General features: G+C 50.9%; 1 protein-coding gene across 14 annotated transcripts in view; it reads left to right on the top strand.

The window, feature by feature from the left end:
- Positions 1-2,405: 2,405 nt before the first annotated feature.
- Positions 2,406-6,000, top strand: part of IKZF1 (IKAROS family zinc finger 1) — a 94,334-nt gene continuing 90,739 nt past the window's right edge. For 5 of the 14 annotated variants that reach the window (XM_012736001.3, XM_012735992.3, XM_076006253.1 and 2 more), the window contains exon 1: positions 2,514-3,291. The gene's annotated coding sequence lies outside the window, so the exon portion shown is untranslated. Of the gene's footprint in view, positions 2,488-2,509; positions 3,292-6,000 lie in introns of those variants that run through there. The other 9 variants (XM_012735996.3, XM_012735991.3, XM_012735987.3 and 6 more) reach the window with 5 other exon arrangements.

The following is a 6,000-nucleotide window of genomic DNA, read 5'->3' as shown; positions in this document are numbered from 1 at the left end:
GTTGACTCCCTTACTATAGTGAGCTCTGAATAAGTAGCCTTTGATTAATTCTATAGGTGGTATTTATTCTTTTGATAATACAATCTCAAAAGAAGAAAAACTGATAATTTAGCAATTGTTGCCTGAATAAATTAAACTATATTTTATTTAGCATTCTTACAGTATTAAAAGGGAAATATGTAATTAATATATAAATAAAACAAAATTACTTTAGACATTAAAAAATAAACAGCATGACATATGTTTCAATTTCCCCAAATGTGTTTTCCCCTCCACTGTTCTTCTACTGTTGTCTCTTAGGGCTTCAGCATTTGACTTATGTGACCTCTCTGGTCCCACAAGTCTATCCACAGTCCTCAGCTTTCAACCTGAGTTCCTTCAGCTTCACCTGCTAGGGGCCGGAGGGGCCTGGGAAGGGCAGGGAAGGGCACCTGGAGGCTGACTCTGCATAGCATGTGCCCAATCTCAATGGGACATTGGTAGTTAGCAGGGGTAATAGTGAATATCAGCTACGACTTACAGAGTTCCCCTCCCTGTCAGGCATATGACAAGGTCTTCTATATGTGGTCTCCTTAGCTCACAGATAATCCCATGAAGAAGCTTATATTATTACCATCAATTTACGAATGAGGAAACTGAGGTATAGGGAGATTAAGGACCCCAGTCAAGATCACAGACCCAAACTATCTGGGTCTGCGCTGCTGTCTCAGTTGGTTATGCCTTGATGACGGTGTTTGAGTCCACTCCTTGGGAGCAAGGCCATGCTTATGGAGACAGGCCGAGGCTCAAGTGCCTCCCATCCAAGCACTGCAAGTGTCTCCCGCTGCTTTGCTGCGTGGCTGGCCTCCCTGAGGCCATGCACCTCATGTTTATAGCCTCATTTGATCCTGTCAGGACTCTTTAAGGTTATTTATTCCTTTCGCAGATAAGGAAGATGAAGCCCGGGAGTTTCCATAACTTGCCCAATCTCACAGAGTGGAAGGGAGGACTAGGAATTAAACCAATGGATCTTCTACTAGTCTCCCCTCCTCTGGGCTTTAGGAGCGAGTTAACTGGCTCAGGCTGGGCACAGTGGAATGTCCTTCAGGACAAATTGAGCACTCCATAAATGGCCCAGGGAGAATCTGGCCAGATGCCACTTATGGTTCATGGTGGGGAGAAGGAACTGTGAGGACAACAGAGGCAGAGCCACCACTGGGACGCACAGGCCCTGAAGGGCAGCCCCTCAGCGAGGCCACGGCCTTTCTAGGCAGCTACCGACCCCAGCCTCGATCAGCTGCCCTGAAGGGACAGTTCCTGCTTATTCCCATTGCCCCACTGTTCTCTCCACCCGGAAGGCCTTTGCCTTCATATGTGCCTGCAAATCCTACCTTTTGGAAGCCCAGGGGGCCTTTCCTTGCTCTCCCCACGGGAAGTCGTTATGCCTTCCCCCAGCTACCATGCCTAAGCACCCTGTCTATCCTCCTCACGGGGTGCGCCCCACGCAGGGGTGCTCCGGCTTATTCTGTGCCTTTCTGCCGACTCCTACCAGTCTAGAAGGGCAGGGGCCCCGTTTCACTAGTATTGGTCCCCTCCCCTAGCGCCTGGCAAGGACCCAGGATACATTTGTCGAATTTATGATTCTTCCTCTCCTGATCAAGCTGAACACACTTGCCTGACTCCCGCTCGGGTGGAGCCCGGCTAATCAGAACGAGGGGCTCCTGGCAGAGTGCGAAGGGGTGCGCTGTCAGAGGTGGCTTTCTCGTTTACCAGCCAGGGAGAGTTCTGAGGTGCAAGAAGCCATCCAGCCGGGCTGCAGGATTGCCTTCGCTGTCACCTCGCCCGCAGCCACGCACTTGAGTGTGCACGCAGGCCAAGATGGAAGGCGCCATCCTAACTTCTGCCGTGAGCAGGTGGGAGGGAAGAGAGACGAGAGGTATTCCATTGGTTGTCTGGGAAAATGAATTGCACCTTCCCCTCCCTTGCAGAGGATCAACTTTTCCCACCCCCTCGGGTGGGCACTCATATCGGGCCAAAGCCCGAACCTGGGAGCCTGAGGGCCCCCGTTCCAGGGACTCAAAGCTGCACGTGCAGCGGACGCTCCCAGATATTAGGAAAAGTACATTAAGGTGTCCTGAGTCCATCGAGTTCCGCCAGCTGGGCGAGCCAGCGGTTGCCCAGACCGACCAGGGGCTCCGGGCGCAGAGTGGCGGGCCCGGCAGCGCGCGTCCCCCTCCCCCTCCCGGCGGGCCCGCACGTGCAGCCCGCGCCGCGCCCCCACGGGTTACGCGCGGGTCCCGCCGCGCCGCTGCCGAGCTGGGCTGCCAGGCCCGCGGGCAGAGCGCTGGCCGCCAAGTCCCGCGCGGGGCCGGGTCGCGATGCTGCGCTGGAACCAGGAAGCGCCGCGGCGAAGGGAGGGCCCGGGCGCGCTGCGCGCGGGGGTGGCGGTGGCGCGCGGAGCGGGCCCCGCGCGGGCGAGCTGGCTGCAGCCGGCGGCAGCGCCAGCAGGTACGGCCCGCGCCCGCCGCCGCCCCGGCGACCCTTGGGGGCTTGGCCTGAGCCCGGCGTGGCCGCAAAGTTTGTGCGCGCGGCCCGGCTGGCCCGGAGTTGCGGTCGGGACGGGCGCCGCGCGAGTTGGGGACCCGGCGGCGGGGGTGGGGACGGGACGGCACGCCCCTCTCAGCATTCCGCTCTTCGCCCCTCTCCGCGCCCGGCTCCGTGTCCGCGAGCAGCGAGCCCGGCGGCGGGGACGTGCGTGCGGAGCCGGGCGGGCTGTAGGGCAAGTCGAGCGGGGAGCAGGCAGCGTGTGTCACCCCAAAGTTTACGGAGTGCGGGGCGCGCGCTCGGGCCAGCCGCCGCTCAGGGCAGCCGCAGGTGGCGACGCACTGGCGTGGCGGGGGCGGCCGGCGCGGAGGGGCCAGGTGCGCGGCCCGCGGGCGGCGCTGTGCGCTGGGGCAGCGGGTCTGCCCGGAGAGCGAAAGCCCGGTCGGAGCCGGCGGGGGCGGGGATGTGGCGGAGAAATGGGGAACAATGCGAGTGAGCAACTTCAGGAAGTCATTGTGAAAGAAAGCTGGGAAGAGCTCGGCGGCCAAGTTAGCAGAGCACTCTAACAAGTGCCTGTGCGGCCCGCGCCCCGGGCGGCGACTGCAGCGACAGCCCCTGGGTCCCCGCGGAGCCCAGCCAAGCCCGGCGGGACGCGGCGAGGCGGGCGACCCGGGCGAGCCCGGCAGGGCGGAAGGAGCCCCGGCTCCGAGGTTGCTCTTCGCGCCCGAGGATCAGTCTTGGCCCCCAAAGCGCGACGCACAAATCCACGTGAGTGTTTTCAAATTGAATTTCAATAGAAAAACTTGGGGGTAACTGGTGGATTAAAACAAAAGAAGAAGAACAGGAAAAAAGAAAAGACAAGGCGGTGAGATTCGTAATCCCTGGTGTCGCTCAGGTCCTCCTTTCTTTCTGAGAACTGAGAGCGTTGACTTTTTCAAAGCCTCTGCCACTTTGGACTGTACCCGCAGGTGCAGGACCAGGCTGGCACGGGACACTCTGAGCAGCCCCGCTGTCACCAGGAGGGATGTTCTAGCTCCCAGCTTATTGACGTGTGTCTGTACTTACATAGCAAGATCACAGTAGTCAGCCTGTACAAAGTTATTTGAAAAGAGCTTTCCTTAATTTTGAGGTGAGAGCTTTCTGCTTATACTATAAAATGATTACATTGAGTCTGAACTTGATATCTGCAAAATAGAAATTATCCTGGTTTTGAAAAGTTAGTCCTTTTGCTGCCTGCAGGCTTGGCTCTCAGGGCGCGCAGGAAACCTCAGGAAAACCCTCAGTCACTTTAAGGCTACTTTAGGTTATGTTTGAAATGTATTTTTAAAATTTGTCAAACATCGCTGGTGATTCCTAAGGACCCTTAGGAGGGTGTGATTGTTTTTCCTTGTAGTTGCAGGCAGAGTATATGGCATCTAGTGAGTGAAAACGCGGTGATTCCTTAGGGTCTCACAGTTCACAGCATTCAAATGCGGTTTTCATTCTCTCCTGGGGCTGGAGCCCACCCAGAGTGCATTTCAATGCCCCGCACTTTGCTTAGGTTACCCACTCATAATCCCCCACCTTGCTACAGACAGCATATTTCAGCTCTGAGGTTCCTTGTTTTAAACTTCCAGAGACAAAATGGTATTGAAGAAATACCTCCTTACTGGTCAAATCAACTATTGTTAAGAGAGGAAAATTTATGGAAGTTGAAAATACTATGTATGCTATTTAAGCCTTCATAAAAATTCAAATGCTTTTAAGAATTGGTTTACCTGGTTATGAGTTGGGGAGGGGAGAGAAACCTGCAGGAAAATGTCTCCAGCCGTCTTGAATTTATTTCTTTGTTTGAAGATATTTGTTGGGTGAGGTTCTTTGGACTCTTCTTTTACATGGGATTTTTAAGAGTAACAATTGCAGTATTATTTATGTTAGAATGTGTCAGAATTGTTTCAGCAACGAATCTTATTATTTGGTCTGTGGCTTAAAATTTAAACAGGGACAAATATTCGTGACAGGGAGATTCACCTCCTTACGTTGGCATCTTATAATATGCAGAACATGTTAAAGAAATGACTTGTAATCAGACATAAAAATAGTAATGTTGCATTTTTAAAAACTACACCATTCTGGTTTGATAGAACATGTCTGATTTCAAGTTCTCCCAAGAACGACATGTGTGTCCATACCTTTTTATATGGAAAAAAATGCTCTTCCCAGTGTTGCGTTTCACCAGAACTGGTGACCAAAACATTTTATTGAGTTAAATGGTCAGGTTTTCTTCCTCTTTTGCTTCATGGTGAGAGTCCAAGGAAGGAATTTAGAGACTCTACAGTGTTTGTTTCATTCATCAGTGTTCTAACTAGAATGTTACATCTTGGAAAACTACACATCCCTCAAAATTCTGGAACACTGCAGCAATAATAGCCACCATTACAGTCTCACGGGAGACCTCAAGGGCTGCAAACTCAGTGTGGATGGGTTAGGTCTGCCTCTTGAAGAGTTTGTGCATAGTGATCAGCTGTGGCTGTGTTTGCAGTCTTTCCCCTTACTGAAAAATTAAGGTCATAGTGAATTTATTGGCCAAGAGGCATAAAGAAAGCCCAACCGAGCTGCAGGCACTGTGTCTTCCTTGCTTGGCTAGAGAATTCTAGTTTGGGAATGGTGGTTCTTTGGTTTGGAGAATTCTTTTTTTCTTGATTTGGATTTGTGTTTTTCACATTTGGTTAATACAGTAGCATGTTGTCAATATGAACGTGAAAACTTTTGAAATTTGAAAGAATACTCTCTCTCACACACACACATGTATTTCAAGATTATGAGTTAGTAATAGATAAAGGAAATAAAGAAATCCCATGCATATGTGCACACAGGACAGAGAGAGGGGCATGGGGACAGTGTGGAACAGAGTTTTAACATCAAAAAGACTTGACCTAAGTAATAAAGGTCCCTCCTTTTTTATAACCTTTTGCTAAAACAAAATGGGTTTTCCTATTTGTAATGGTGAGTTTAAGCATTGATGTTAGCATTTGGGATGTTTCGTAATTTTTTGTATTCATGTAATATAACTGCAGTTAATAAAGAACTCATTAAGGATGGAATCGTTTTGTGGCATTTTTCCCTCCTCTAATCTTTGGAATTATGAAATAATTTCATTATGAAATAAGTATTGCTTCTAGTTATGATATTCTAAGGGAGATTTGTGTAAGCGAATCCACCTCACAGAAGGTAAACTAGGACCCCTTTCGGGTTTGCTGGAAACCCTTGCCTTCTGACTCCTCTGTTTGTAAGACTGACAAGCATTTGGGGCTTCGTGACTCCTCCTTTTAGTGACAAGGGTTGCTGCAGCTCCTGAATGGACTGCGAATCTTGCTCTCTCATATTAATGGAGACTTCGGGGTACTTTATTTGATATGTGTGTCATATAATCATTCCATTTTATGGGAGAAAACACGAGATGTGAAAGCAGCAAGCGACCCATCCTTTTGAGGCTTA

This window comes from Microcebus murinus, chromosome 9 (genome assembly GCF_040939455.1).
Source record: "Microcebus murinus isolate Inina chromosome 9, M.murinus_Inina_mat1.0, whole genome shotgun sequence".
Taxonomy (NCBI): Eukaryota; Metazoa; Chordata; class Mammalia; order Primates; family Cheirogaleidae; genus Microcebus; species Microcebus murinus.
This window is presented reverse-complemented; position numbering and strand designations above follow the sequence as displayed.